Source organism: Salmo trutta, chromosome 5 (assembly GCF_901001165.1).
Source record: "Salmo trutta chromosome 5, fSalTru1.1, whole genome shotgun sequence".
In the NCBI taxonomy this organism is placed as follows: domain Eukaryota; kingdom Metazoa; phylum Chordata; class Actinopteri; order Salmoniformes; family Salmonidae; genus Salmo; species Salmo trutta.
The window spans coordinates 30,769,744-30,782,428 of NC_042961.1; positions in this window are offsets into that span (position 1 = coordinate 30,769,744).

Below are 12,685 nucleotides of genomic sequence, written 5' to 3' on the forward strand. Positions count from 1 at the left end.
CCTTGAGGTGGAAGCTGTTTTTTAGTCTCTCGGTCCCAGCTTTGATGCATCTGTACTGACCTCGCCTTCTGGATGATAGTGGGGTGAACAGGCAGCGGCTCAGGTGGTTGTTGTCCTTGATGATCTTTTTGGTCTTCCTGTGACTTCGGGTGCTGTAGGTGTATTTGGAGGGAAGGTATTTTGCCCCCAGTGATGCATGGGGCAGACCGCACCATCCTCTGGTTGCAGACGGTGCAGTTTCCATACCAGGCGGTGATGCAGCCCAACAGGCTGCTTTCAATTGTGCATCTGTAAAAGTTTGTGAGGGTTTTAGGTACCAAACCAAATTTCTTCTGCCTCCTGAGGTTGAAGAGGCGCTGTTGTGCCTTCTTCACCACACTCTCTATGTGGGTGAACCATTTCAGATCGTCAGTGATGTGTACTCCGAGGAACTTGAAGCTTTCCATCTGTTCCACTGCGGTCCCGTCGATGTGGATAGGGGCATGCTCCCTCTGCTGTGTCCTGAAATCCACGATCAGCACCTTTGTTTTGTCAACATTGAGTGAGAGGTTATTTTCCTGGCACCACACTCCCAGGGCCCTCACCTCCTCTCTGTAGGCTGTCTCGTCATTGTTGGTAATCAGGCCTACTACTGTTGTGTCGTCTGCAAACTTGATGATTGAGTTGGATGCGTGTGTGGCCACACAGTCATGGGTGAACAGGGAGTACAGGAGGGGGCTGATCACGCACCCTTGTGGGGTTCCTGTGTTGAGGATCAGCAAAGTGGAGGTGTTGTTTCCTACCTTCCCCACCTGGGGGCGGCCTGTCAGGAAGTCCAGGACCCAGTTGCACAGGGCAGGTTTCAGACCCAGGGCCTCGAGCTTAATGATGAGCTTGGATGGTACTATGGTGTTGAATGCTGAGCTATAGTCAATGAACAGCATTCTTAGATAGGTATTCCTATTGTCCAGATGGGATAGGACAGTGTGCAGTGTGATGGCGATTGTATTGTCTGTGGATCTATTGGTGCGGTAAGCAAATTGAAGAGAGTCTAGGGTGTCAGGTAAGGTAGAGGTGATATGATCCTTAACTATCCTCTCAAAGCACTTCATGATGACAGAAGTGAGTGCTACTGGCCAATAGTCATTTAGTTCAGTTACCTTTGCTTTCTTGTGTACAGGAACAATGGTGGACATCTTGAAGCAAGTGGGGACAGCAGACTGGGATAGGGAGAGATTGAATATGTCCGTAAACACTCCAGCCAGCTGGTCTGCGCATGCTCTAAGGACGAGGCTATGGATGCTTTCTGGGCCGCCAGCCTTGCAAGGGCTAATGTCTTATTCACGTTGGCCATGGAGAAGACCCCACAGTCCTTGGGAGCGGGCCGAGTCGGTGGCACTGTGTTATCCTCAAAGCGGGCGAAGAAAGTGTGTAGCTTGTCTGGAAGCAAGACATTGGTGTTAAAGCTAGGATCCTTAATTGAAACAATAACAAAGCGGGCACCCGCCTCTGTATTGGTAAAAAGCTGAGGCGTGGGCCTGGATAAATGTAACCACAGAGCTATGTATGCAAGGACTGACCATCCATTGTATCAAAAATATAGTTTGAACCACATTTTGAGGCTATACAGTGTTTGTTTAAATTTTCATTGTTTACAAACATTGGAGTAAAACAAAATTATATTTTGGGTTCTGATGGGGTACAACAGTTGAACTAAGCACATGAGGCATTCATAAGTTATAGGGTAAGCATGAGTTTTTATTCACCAAAGAAACACAGTGTGGTTAAAACTGTGTAACTTACAGTAGTTGTAGTCATGATTTTGTAACCTATCGCTACAAACATAGTTATATTTTGGGGTTATAACATAGTTATTAATTTATTTCCAGATATCTTCTAAACGACCCACAATGCACTATTTCTCAACGTCATATGGAGAATCTACTCTGTGTTAGCTAGCTCGAGCTGGCTAACGTTAGCCACTAGCCATGCAGACCAAGTGTTGGCAGTGGTGAGTTACAATCACAAGGAAGTGTTATGTAAACAAGGCACAGATGGGGAATGTGCAGCCATGCAGCATCCTCATGTGCTTCACATACTTTGTGGCTGGGTTATCTAGTAAAGGAAACCTGTTACCATGGCAGGCTCTGGTGCCTTTTCACCGTGGGCTCAAAACAAAAGAGAAAATCATACCTGCTTGCTCTTATGTAGTACTGTACCTAATCTGTTCTCCTTTTTGTTTTGTCAACTTTTCAGCATGTTCTCTGTGAAGTAGGCTATGGGAGTTTTGTGACTTTTTCCATCTTGGCTTAGTGATAGCGCACTAGCTGACTGACATCTGTTTTTTTGGCTATTGGATTTCACTCACTGACTCTCCCTCAGACCGCTGAAGTGCCCACCTCCCCCTCTCTTTGGTAGCCAACTCAGCCAGCACTCTTTTTAAAGTTTTACCATCGGATGGGCTCAATCTGTCAGTCTCTGTGCTTTTGTTCTGCTGTTATGTTTTAGTTGTGTTGCGTTAGTTGTGTTCTCCAGTTGTTGGGCTCTGGCGTGCTGACCCTAACCATGGTGGTGGGCTAGGCTGGCTAGACTAATAGGTAGCTGGCTAAATAGCTAACGTTAGCTGTAAGCTAACTTGTGGACTCATGCAGTGCTAGCGTAACGTTAGCAGGCTGGTAGGGCTAACATTAGCAGGCTAGTAGGGATAATGTTAGCAGGCTAGTTGGCTAGCAACCTCGCAAGTTGATTTGTGACAATACATTTATAAAGTATTTTCTTGTAAGTTGGCAAGAAATGTAATTGAAATCAGTAGCCATAAGTGAAAACAATCTGTTTTATTTTGAAGTTATTTATTTTTGTTTACATTATAGGAAATAGGCTGGCTAGCCGGGTCCTCCATATTACATCACACCACAGGAAAAAAAATTGCGGACATGACTTTGGAACTTTTGATTGTAATGCAAATCCATATGTTACATGTGGTTATGTGTATGTTACCTACCCTTTAAGCCCATGTAACCATTAAGCCCACTTCCATCTTTGGATAAAAACAGTAAGACAAAACATTTCTGCTATTTCATGTATCAACCAGTTCATGTGGTTGTTGTATCCATACCAGTTTTTATTCTAAGCCAATATTTTTTTTATTATTAAGTTATTGACAGTTATGTGTACGTTCCTACTACTGTGGAGGCCAATTTCAAAGCTGCCAAAAAAACTTTGGTGTGTAGGCGACTCAGATAAACACATTTTTCAGATATTTGGTACATTCTCAGTTAAGTGATCATACAGTACTTCAAGGGAAAATTCACTATTTCCAGTCTTCCTACATAATTCTATCAGGAATCAAGGTAAGACCCAAGTGCAGACTGTGTGAAGTAACAATGTTTATTGTAACAACAGGGGCAGGCAAACAACAGGTCAAGGCAGGCAGGGGTCGATAATCTAGAGTAGGAGCAAAGGTACAGGACGGCAGGCAGGCTCAGGGAAAGGCAGAGTTCAGTAATAAACAAACAAGACGAACTGGCACAGACAGACAGAAAACACAGGTATAAATACCCAGAGGATAAGTGGGAAAGATGGGCGACACCTGGAGGTGGAGACAAGCACAAGGACAGATGAAACAGATCAGGGCATGACAAAAAGCTGTTAATTAAGAAGCCTTTTGGACCTAGACTTGGTGCTCCAGTACCGCTTGCTGCGTGGAAGCAGAGAGAACAGTCTATGACTAGGGTGGCTGGAGTCTTTGACAATTTCTATGCACTATAGCGGTATTTTTTCATTGAGCCTGCTGTCTGTTCTAAATATTTATGGAGTCATGTTTTTCAGCAATTATTGTGCACTTTGTGTTTCGCCGATCTCACGATCACGCTAGCAACAAGTAGATATACTTAGAATAATAATAAGGCTGTAACGTAATAAAATCTGGAAAAAGTTAAGGGGTCTGAATACTTTCTGAATGCATTGTTTTCAGAAGAAGAAAAATATAGTCTTACCATTGTAATTATTGAGCAAACTCGTATAATCAGTGCATGATAATATAGCTCCCGTCAACCTGTTGAAACTAATACTACCACCGTTGTTGCCAACAATTATTTTGTGAAAATCGCTATTGGCTCCTAGATTTGTCACTAGAAGTCACCAGATTACATTTTGCCGTTGCCGTGATAACATCACAGCACCAATTTAGGCGATGTAATTTACAAAATAGCCTCCAACACTCTACTCAACAAATTGGATGCAGTTTATCACAGTGCCATCCGTTTTGTCACCAAAGCCCCATATACTACCCACCACTGCGACCTGTATGCTCCCGTTGGCTGGCCCTCGCTTCATACTCGTCGCCAAACCCACTGGCTCCAGGTCATCTACAAGTCTTTGCTAGGTAAAACCCTGCCTTATCTCAGTTCACTGGTCACCATAGCAGCACCCACCTGCAGCACACGCTCCAGCAGGTATTGATTGGAACAAACTGCAAAAATCGCTGAAGCTGGAGACTCTTATCTCCCTCACTAACTTCAAGCACCAGCTGTCAGAGCAGCTCACAGATCATTGCACCTGTACATAGCCCATCTGTAAATAGCCCATCCAACTACCTCATCCCAATACTGTATTTATTTATTTATTTTTGCTCCTTTGCACCCCAGTATTTCTACTAAAATGCAAATAGATTTTATTCACATGCCTGATTAATTGTCATTTTCCCCACCTCAAGTGATATATGTGTATTGCTGTTGTTGTTTTCTTTGTTTTTGTCTTGCTTCAATAACAAATCTCACCAGATTGGATCTGCTGGATGGTCGTGATTTCTCCCTAAGGATTAGTCTTCTGACTCCCTGACCTGTAACACCGCAGTGAGATCACCAAGATGATAGGGGAGTATAAGTTAATTTGGTGGTGGGGGCTCCCCGCTTATGCCATCAAACCCCTGCAATTTATCCAGAACGCTGCAGCCCGCCCAGTTTTCAACTTTCCCAAGTTGTCCCATGTCACCCCGCTCCTCCGCACACTCCACTGGCTTCAAGTCGAATTCGCATCCACTACAAGACCATGGTGTTTGCCTACAGAGCAGCAAGAGGAACTGCCCCTCTCTACCTTCAGGCTATGCTCAAACCCTAATCCCCAACCTGAGCACTTCGTTCTGCCACCTCTGGTCTCCCGCTCAGCTCAGTCCAAGCTATTTTCTGTCCTGGCACCCCAATGGTGGAACCAGCTTCCCCCGAAGCTAGGACAGCAGAGTCCCTGCCCAACTGAAATCATACCTCTTCAAAGAGTATCTTAAATACCCCCCCCCCCCCCCAAAAAAAATGTATATAAATAAATTCACCAACCAACACATGGACTTGACTCCCCCCTTTCTCACAGTGCCATCCGTAGTGATAACTACTTTATTGAGGAAAAGTGTACTTAATATGCCTGTGATATGTGGTTGTCCCACCCATCTTAAGATGAATGCACTAACTGTAAGTCGCTCTGGATAAGAGTGTCTGCTAAATGACAAAAATAAAACATTTAAAGATATAGGGGGATCATAGATATATTCAATCAAATTCGCTAGTTGATTTAAAACCTGTTTAACCCTTAATCATGGTTCGTGTCTTGGCGGATTTGTCAAAAATTGTGTGACACAAAACATTACTTTTCTGTCCTTGCATTTATGGCAGTGTAAATTGTTGTTATATCATATATTAAGCAGTTAAATTAGACATTGAACTTAGCTGTCAGACAGTTTTTGTATAGAGATCTCAGAATGAAGCTATGTAACATTTTGTGTCTCATTATGGTATGGGGTGAAAACAGTTTTTATGGGCACACAAATCCTAAATTGATACTGTCATTAAGGTGGATCTTCAATAATTATGCATAATACTTGGATGCACATTTGGTGTCCAGCTGATTAGTTACCCAATGATATTTTCAATCATCATCATCTGATGCAGGAAGGAATTTTCCGATTGACAGTGAAGTGGCTAACAGCTGTTGTGATAGCGCATGCGATGCAAAAACAATCCAGTGCTAGGATGCTTGTCCTAGGTCCCAAGAAACAAAGAGATCTTCTGTTGAATCTGACAATTAATCTGGATGGTTGTACAGTCGTCTCAAATAAAACTGTGAAGGACCTCGGCGTTACTCTGGACCCTGATCTCTCTTTTGAAGAACATATCAAGACTGCTTCAAGGACAGCTTTTTTCCATTTACGTAACATTGCAAAAATCAGAAACTTTCTGTCCAAAAATGACGCAGAAAAATTAATCCATGCTTTTGTTACTTCTAGGCTCGACTACTGCAATGCTCTACTTTCCGGCTACCCGGATAAAGCTCTAAACAAACTTCAGTTAGTGCTAAATACGGCTGCTAGAATCCTGACTAGAACCAAAAAATTTGATCATATTACTCCAGTGCTAGCCTCCCTACACTGGCTTCCTGTTAAGGCAAGGGCTGATTTCAAGGTTTTACTGCTAACCTACAAAGCATTACATGGGCTTGCTCCTACCTATCTTTCTGATTTGGTCCTGCCGTACATACCTACACGTACGCTACGGTCACAAGACGCAGGCCTCCTAATTGTCCCTAGAATTTCTAAGCAAACGGCTGGAGGTAGGGCTTTCTCCTATAGAGCTCCATTTTTATGGAATGGTCTGCCTACCCATGTGAGAGACGCAGACTCAGTCTCAACCTTTAAGTCTTTACTGAAGACTTATCTCTTCAGTAGGTCCTATGATTAAGTATAGTCTGGCCCAGGAGTGTGAAGGTGAACGGAAAGGCTGGAGCAACGAACCGCCCTTGCTGTCTCTGCCTTGTCGGTTCCCCTCTTCCCACTGGGATTCTCTGCCTCTAACCCTTTTACAGGGGCTGAGTCACTGACTTACTGGTGTTCTTCCATGCCGTCCATGGGAGGGGTGCGTCACTTGAGTAGGTTGAGCCACTGACGTGGTCTTCCTGTCTGGGTTGGCGCCCCCCCCCCTTGGGTTGTGCCGTGGCGGACATCTTTGTGGGCTATACTCGGCCTTGTCTTCGGACGGTAAGTTGGTGGTTGTAGATATCCCTCTAGTGGTGTGGGGGCTGTGCTTTGGCAAAGTGGGTGGGGTTATATCCTGCCTGTTTGGCCCTGTCCGGGGGTATCATCGGATGGGGCCACAGTGTCTTCTGATCCCTCCTGTCTCAGCCTCCAGTATTTATGCTGCAGTAGTTTATGTGTCGGGGGGCTAGGGTCAGTCTGTTACATCTGGAGTATTCTCTTGTCTTATCCGGTGTCCTGTGTGAATGTAAATATGCTCTCTCTAATTCTCTCTTTCTCTCTTTCTTTCTTTCTCTCGGAGGACCTGAGCCCTAGGACCATGCCTCAGGACTACCTGGCATGATGACTCCTTGCTGTCCCCAGTCCACCTGGCCATGCTGCTGCTCCAGTTTCAACTGTTCTGCCTGCGGCTACGGAACCCTGACCTGTTCACCGGACGTGCTTGTTGCACCCTCGACAATTACTATGATTATTATTATTTGACCATGCTGGTCATTTACGAACATTTTAACATCTTGACCATGTTCTGTTATAATATCCACCCGGCACAGCCAGAAGAGGACTGGCCACCCCTCATAGCCTGGTTCCTCTCTAGGTTTCTTCCTAGGTTTTTGGCCTTTCTCAGGAGTTTTTCCTAGGGAGTTTTTCCCAGCCACCGTGCTTCTTTCACATGCATTGCTTGCTGTTTGGGGTTTTAGGCTGGGTTTCTGTACAGCACTTTGAGATTTCAGCTGATGTACGAAGGGCTATATAAATAAATTTGATTTGATTTGATTTGCTGGAAAAAATAGGTTTGCGAGGAATGTCTAGAATATTTTGGTGTCTCATTCGTTACGCCAGTGAAGACAGTTGTACCTGGATCCACATTGGATCTAATATCCCTAGCGAATTGATTTTGATAATCTGTTGTTGTCTGCTTGATTTACAGCAGGGTCTCGTTAGATTTAACAGAGAAAGAATCAAGGTAATGTGTTCCATGTTTATGTGCCGCAGATTGGACACAGTCTACTGTGCACAAATGTGTAGGATATACTATTGTGCAACACCCAACGCTATTCGTATGAATTATTCTGGATACAATGACAACAAATTGCATACAGTTGAAGTCAGAAGTTTACATACACTTAGGTTGGAGTCATTAAAACTTGTTTTTCAACCACTCCACAAATTTCTTGTTAACAAACTATAGTTTTGGCAAGTCGGTAGGACATCTACTTTGTGCATGACACAAGTAATTTTTCCAACAATTGTTTACAGACAGATTATTTCACTTATATCACAATTCTGTATCACACACAATATCACACACAATTCTGTATCACACACAATATCACAACACTGTATCACAATTCCAGTGGGTCAGAAGTTTACATACACTAAGTTGACTGTGCCTTTAAACAGCTTGGAAAATTCCAGAAAATTATGTCATGGCTTTAGAAGGTTCTGATAGGCTAATTGACATCATTTGAGTCAATTGGAGGTATACCTGTGGATGTATTTCAAGGCCTACCTTCAAACTCAGTGCCTCTGCTTGACATCATGGGAAAATCAAAAGAAATCAACCAAGACCTCAGAAAACAATTGTAGACCTCCACAAGTCTGGTTCATCCTTGGGAGCAATTTCCAAACGCCTGAAGGTACCACGTTCATATGTACAAACAATAGTACGCAAGTATAAACACCATGAGACCACGCAGCCGTCATACCGCTCAGGAAGGAGACGCGTTCTGTCTCCTAGAGATGAACTTACTTTGGTGCGAAAAGTGCAAATCAATCCCAGAACAACAGCAAAGGACCTTGTGAAGATGTTGGCGGAAACAGGTACAAAAGTATCTATATCCACAGTAAAATGAGTCCTATATCGACATAACCTGAAAGGCCGCTCAGCAAAGAAGAAGCCACAGCTCCAAAACTGGCATAAAAAATCCAGACCACGGTTTGCAACTGCACATGGGGACAAAGATCAAACTTTTTGGAGAAATGTCCTCTGGTCTGATGAAACAAAAATAGAACTGTTTGGCCATAATGACCATCGTTATGTTTGGAGGAAAAGGGGGGAGGCTTGCAAGCCGAAGAACGCCATCCCAACCGTGAAGCACGGGGGTGGCAGTATCATGTTGTGGGGGTGCTTTGCTGCAGGAGGGACTGGTGCACTTTACAAAATTGATGGCATCATGAGGAAGGAGAATTATGTGGATATATTGAAGCAACATCTCAAGACATCTGTCAGGAAGTTAAAGCTTGGTTGCAAATGAGTCTTCCAAATGGACAATGACCCCTAGCATACATCCAAAGTTGTGGCAAAATGGCTTAAAGACAACAAAGGTATTGGAGTGGCCATCACAAAGCCATGACCTCAATCCCATAGAAAATTTGTGGGCAGAACTGAAAAAGCGTGTGCTAGCAAGTAGGCCTACAAACCTGACTACACTAGCTCTGTCAGGAGGAATGGGCCAAAATTCACCCAACTTATTGTGGGAAGCTTGTGGAAGGCTACCTGAAACATTTGACCCAGGTTAAACAATTTAAATGCAATGCTACCAAATACTAATTGAGTGTATGTAAACTTCTGACCGCCTGGGAATGTGATGAAAGAAACAAAAGCTGAAATAAATAATTCTCTCTACTATTATTCTGATATTTCACATTCTTAAAACAGTGGTGATCCTAACTGACCTAAGACTGTCACGACTTCCGCCAAAGTCGGTTCCTCTCCTTGTTTGGGCGGCGTTCGGCGGTCGACGTCACCGGTCTTCTAGCCATCGCTGACCCACCTTTCATTTTCCATTTGTTTTGTCTTGTTTTCCCACACACCTGGTTTTCATTTCCCTCATTACTTGTCGTGTATTTAACCCTCTGTTCCCCCCCCCCCCCCATGTCTGTGTGTGAAATTGTTTATTGTTGAGGGTGGCACGCTTCCGGCTGGTTTGCGCGGGGTTTGGTTTTATACCCGTGCTTTGTGGCAGCCTGTACTTTGTGCTGCCTCACTTGTTCGTTGGGCATTTGTTTTGTGATGCGGTTGCATTCTGTGCAAATAATTGCCTCAGTAAAGTGCTTTGTCCACTCATCTCTGCTCTCCTGCACCTGACTTCCATGCACCAGCTACACTCACCCCTTGACAAAGACAGGGAATTTTAACTACGATTAAATGTCAGATATTGTGAAAAACTGAATTTAAATGTATTTGGCTAAGGTGTATGTTAACTTCCAACTTCCAACTATTCACAATATGATCTGGTAATGAAATAACATAACAGATACATTTTGTTTTTTCCATGTTACACATGCAATTTTAAACAATACAAGGAGATTGAAGTAGCCTACTTGAACTTCAATTTGGAGCACAGAAATTCCAGTACTGGAATAGGCCTACCTTGAGAATCAGACATTTCCTCAATTTGGTGCTTGAAAAATCCTTGTAATTATTGTAGCCAATTTACGATTACAATTAAATGCTTGAAAAAGTCCCTGAAAGTCCTTGAATTTGACTTGCCATTCAATGTCTGTATGAACCTGCTTAAAGGCCTGTCGTTGTAGTAGGTGGAGTTATGACCAATTTGCATATATTCACCTTTATTCCTCTAAGCAAACATTTGGAACTGTATGAAAATCCTTTTTAGTTTTGTTTCAAACTATTTTGCATTTTTATCCCAATGTCACACATTGGCCCCATTATTTATAGAAATACCCCAAGGATCCTATGAATGTGCTGTGGGGCTAGGGTCTGTCTGTCATATCTCGTGTAATTCTCCTGTCTTACCTGGTGTCTTGTGTGACAAACTGGTGACTTCTGGAAAATAAACTTTTATGGTAGAAAACGGCCTATGTGGCATCGTTAGTCGTCATATACATGATTTATAGTCCCAAAATGGACTAACAATTTGCAGGATCTACGTTTCTCTCTCTATAGTTTTCACTATATTCCTCTCCTCCTCTTGTTGTGGTTGGTGTTTCGCCATGTGCACTCAATGTCCCCTCTTCCTCTCTGTTTGTTGTGCCAGTCAGGGACTCCAGAATTCTCTCTGATTGTTCTCTGTCTGGATCTTCTTCAGTTCCTTTCTCAGACAGATCAAAGGTTATTATTGGCTGTCTTATTGGCTGTTGCTGAGGCTGTTCCTATAGTGACAAAGTCGATCGCAGAGAAGACATCTGTCACACATACAGATGCTGAGGAGGAGACTAGCTTTAGCATCTACAGCTGTAACTACTGTAGCTACAGCAAATACTACTCCAGTTGTTCCCACATCTACTGGCCAGAGAGGGATCTGCCGACTTCGATTAGGATCAATTCTGTCTCTCACACCACACCATAGCCATAATTTCTTATTCACTACAGTGTCTTCAGTACATCACCCCAGGTATAGGTCCTGCTCCTGGACTGGGGACATGCCTCCTTCTCTCTGTAATGTTGTAATAGTAGAACATTCGCAGCCTGGGTTACTCAACATGTTTACTTTACATCTCAACATCTGGAAATATCTAAATCCTCTCCCACGCACTCCAAGACCCATCAAATGTGTGTGTGTGTATCCCTAGCATTTCTGTATCCTCTGCAGGATTGTAATGTGATTTGTGGGGCAATAGAAGAGTGACTCCGCAGATGTACTAACCCTCCCCCTTTTGTTTTCTCTCTTTTTCTATCTTATTTGTTTCCTCTCTTTCTCTGTCTCTCTCTCTCCCTCTCTCTCAGGGGAAGGGGACAGTAAAGGAGGTGAGTTCTGACTCCAGGGAAGTTTATATGTCTCATATGTTCATCTCACCGTCTAGTTCTACTGGCCGTAAAGATATCTCTGGCAACACTCTTCCACCCCCTCTCTCTGCTATTGGTATATCCCATCCTTTACCATGTATGAGCACCTCTGGAACCCAGACCAAACCGATTACTGGCAAAGTGGTGACCTCTTTTCAGAAACATTATGTCAGAAGTTAAACGTAGACTCAGGGATGTGATGTAGATGCAGAAAGTAAACAGCATAGTGGGTCAATTTACGCAACAACTAAGACAGTTGAAGCTACCTACCACTCTCTAACACCGTGAAGTGAATCCGTGCGCATATCCAGATACTGCACGCAACTGTGTGAGAGCGATATCTTGAATCTCGCTCATCTCAATATCTGCAGGTAGGGGCGTGGATCAGAAAACCAGTTAGTATCTGGTGTGACCACCATTTGCTTAATGCAGCGTGACACATATCCTTCGCATAGAGTTGATCAGGCTGTTGATTGTGGCCTGAAGAATGTTGCCCCACTCCTCTTCAATGGCTGTGCTAAGTTGCCAGATATTGGTGAAAACTGGCACACGCTGTCGTGCACGTCGATCCAGAGCATCCCAAACATGATTAATGGGTGACATGTCTGCTGAGTATGCAGGCCATGGAAGAACTGGGGCATTTTCAACTTCCAGGAATTGTGTACAGATCCTTGCGACATGGGGCCGTACTGCCAAATTATCTAAAACAACGTTGGAGGCGGCTTATGGTAAGAGAAATGAACATTAAATTATCTGGCAATAGCTCTGGTGGACATTCCTGCATTCAGCATACCAATTGCACCCTCCCTCAAAACTTGAGTCATCTGTGGCATTGTATTGTGTGACAAAACTGCACATTTTAGAGTGGCCTTTTATTGTCCTCAGCACAAGGTGCACATGTGTTTTTTAAATACATTTTTTTATTTCACCTTTATTTA